Here is a 3,278-nt window from a genome sequence, read left to right as displayed (position 1 = left end):
ACGGGGCCTGGGGTGGGGAGGCCAGGGCTGCTAGAGGGTGGGGACTGGGGGAGGGAGGGGTGGGGACTGGGGGAAGGGGGGGGGGGGGCTGGGACGGCTGGGGGGAGGGGCCCGGGGGAGGGAAGGGCGGGGCTGCTGGGAGGGGTGGAGGACTAGGGGGAGGGGCCCTAAGGGATCGGGGCTGGGGAGGGGGAGGCCGGGGCTGTTGGGGATGATAAGTAGAGGGGCTGGGGACTGATGCGGGGAGGCCTAGGAAGGAGTGCCCTAGAGGATGGGCAGGGGGCTGGGGGCTGGGGGGAGGAACGACTGGTGAGGGGGCAGGGCTCTGGGGGATGGGCAGGGAGGGAGCGGGGCTGGGGACTGATTGGGGGGGCCTGTGAGGATGAGGGGGCTGGGCCGGGTCCCCGGGTGGGGCGGCCTTACCCGTGCGCACGCGCAGCAGCGTCTGGTGGCACACCTGCCCCTCCTCGCACTGCTGTATGTCCGAGGCTGGGGGGCCTGAGCTGGGGCTGGGGCTGGGGCCGGGGCCCAGTTGCGTAAGCGGCATCAGGTGGCACCGCAGCGCGGCCGTGCCTGCGGGCAGGAGGCCGGGTCAGCGTGGCCCGGCTCCAGGCCTCGGGTCTCCCCCACACCCGCCACCCAGCCCCGGCCCGGCTAACGCACGGCTGAGGCAGAACCACAGGTGGCAGAGCGCAGCGGGCAGACACAGCCACCTGGCCATGGCCTCCTTTGCAGCAGTCTGAAGCACGCTGCCGGAGGGGGCGGGACCCATCTCGGCGGAGGCATCGAAGGCGACGTCCTATTGGACGCCTCCACGAAAGCGGAAAGGAATGACTTCACCCATTGGCGGAACCACCAGAAGGCGCGAAGCGCGGCCCAACTTGAGGTCCCATTGGACAGAACCTGCAGACACCCGCTAAGCGAGCTCGAAGCTCCATTGGAGTAAAGAGAAGGGGGCGGGGCCTCTAGGGTGGAAGCACCGTCTTTCTGCTTCCCTTCACCCAACCCATTGGCTCTCTTCTTCCTCTGTAATTTCACCCCATTCGCTAAGGCCTCTGGGTTAGGCTGACGCAAAGGAGAGAAAGGGAAGGGGTGGGGGTGGGGGCTAAAGCGCGGGATGGAACCATTGGTCAGGACCACAGGGTGGGGAACTGAACCGCGTCGGAGGTCTGACTAGAAGCACCGCGACATCTTATAATGCAGAGCAATAAGAGTAGACAGCCTTAATAGAGCGCATAAAGGGTTAGGAAGCGTTTTATCATCTCATTTTATCCTCACAACCCAGGCAGACAAGCTCTAATGTTATCCCCATTTTACAGATGGGGTGACTAAGAGATTTGTTCAGGGTCAAACTAGCATGCGTCTGCTGTAGCATTGGCGCTCAAACTTCCTCCCTCCAACCCCATACTCTAAGGCTGTATGGCGATATCTAGGGGCCCTGTTGAGGCGTGGAAGGTACCACTGCAAGGTTCGGGGAGGGCCGGAACTTCGGAATGGAAGGAACCAGGGCATTAGGGTTAGCAGTTTTCTTTTCGGGTTGTAAGAATCAAATGAGATAATATTTGCAAAGTGTTTAGCACAGTGCTAGGCACACATAGTAGATGCTAGATAAGTGCTTATTCCCTTCTTTTCTCTTTCCCTTGGCCTGGAACGAGAAAGCACTTTCCTTGGGATGTGAAGGAAACCAGTAGCAAGAAGGACGGAACCATTGGGCGAGGCCATAGGGGGCACAGGAGTGTATGGGGAGGAAGGGAAGGCAAATTGAGTGTAGGATGGAATCATGGGGCAGGATTTTTTTTTTTTTTTGCGGGGTCCTCTGGTGCGTAACTGAAGGCACTGCTGCTGGGAGTGGGGTGGGGCGGCAGATGGGTGTAGGAAACATAGAGCGTGGGACGGAACCATTGGGCAGGACCGTGGGGGGGGGGGTCTTGTTGAATATGAGTAGGAAGGGAAGGAACCACTGCTAGGGGCGGGAGGGGGAGTGTGTGTGGGAGCATAGAGCGTGGGACGGAACCAGGGGGTAGGACCGTGGTGGGGTCTGGTGGATGTGGGTAGGAAGGGAAGGCACCACTGCTTGATTGGGTTGAACCACTCGCGGGGGAAGGAGAATGTTGGCGTTGGAAGCCCTGGGAGGGAAAGGGAGTTTCCAAAAACATCGTCCAGCTGGGCATTGGGGGCACCCCCAACCAGTGGGGCAGGATGGGAAACCGAGGGAAACCGAGAGGAGAAGGGGAAACAAAAACAGGGCCTGGGAAGAGAGACAGAAAGAGACGGAGACAGAGACACAGGGAGAGACAGAGACACAGACAGAGAAAACGTCCAGGTGCCCAAGATTTCGACCTTGCAAGCTTCCCTGGCCCGGGCACTCTCTCTGCTTCACAGCCATGAGCGATGCTCGGAGGGGGGGCGGGGTAGACAAAGGCAGGAGAGTTGTCTGGGCAGGACCCCTCCAAAAGCCCCCACTGGAAAGATTAAGGGCCTGCGCCCCCTCCCCCCCCCCCCCCCCCGGTCTTCCTGATGTCTCGGGGGTTTTCCTAAAGCAGCCGAAGTCCAATGTACGGGAGCTGCCTAAAGCACCTGACAGCAAGGCCAAGGAAGTTCCCGAATGCCCAGATGAATTGGGCTAATTTCCAGAGGGGGAGCTCAGCCCCCTGGGGCCCAGCGATGTGTAGTTTTTCTTGACTTTTGGATAGTGTGGCACAGTGTGGAGAGTGAGGCTTTTCCCCCTCCCCATGTCCCCCCTCCCATCAGCAGACCGTACCCTAAGGGAGGTCCATGCAGCTTTCCCTGGGACCCCATCCCAAAGAGCATTTGGAATTTCGGCATGGAGCCCCAGCCTGTGTAGGGGCAACCCAAAGGGAGCTCCTAACTGGTCCCACCATAGGATAACTGGGTGCATTTGAGAGGACACAATTCAGCATCAGGAATGGCAAAGAGGATCCAACTTGTATAGCCTCCCACTAGGGATTAAGCTCTAGGGTTGATTCCCTGGGCGTTTTAGGCCAGCAGGCAAACACATCCTCTGGACGTTCAGTCCGGGAGGATCTCTGACAAGCTGTCTGGACTAAAGTCAGAGTCTAGGATTATCTAAAAAGAACAAGAGAAATAACGAACATTTAGGAACTGACACGAGTATGTCAGGGGTGCTCCTAGCCTCAAGACTCAGCTGGGTACAGTAATCCAACAGAGATCAATACATAAGCATTCAAACAAGGACAAATTACCACAAAGAAACTGATTTGACTTGTAAGGAAAACACTGTAAAGCAGACTGCCCAA

This window comes from Trichosurus vulpecula, chromosome 2 (assembly GCF_011100635.1).
Source record: "Trichosurus vulpecula isolate mTriVul1 chromosome 2, mTriVul1.pri, whole genome shotgun sequence".
Lineage (NCBI taxonomy): Eukaryota > Metazoa > Chordata > Mammalia > Diprotodontia > Phalangeridae > Trichosurus > Trichosurus vulpecula.
Note: the sequence above shows the minus strand (reverse complement) of the source record.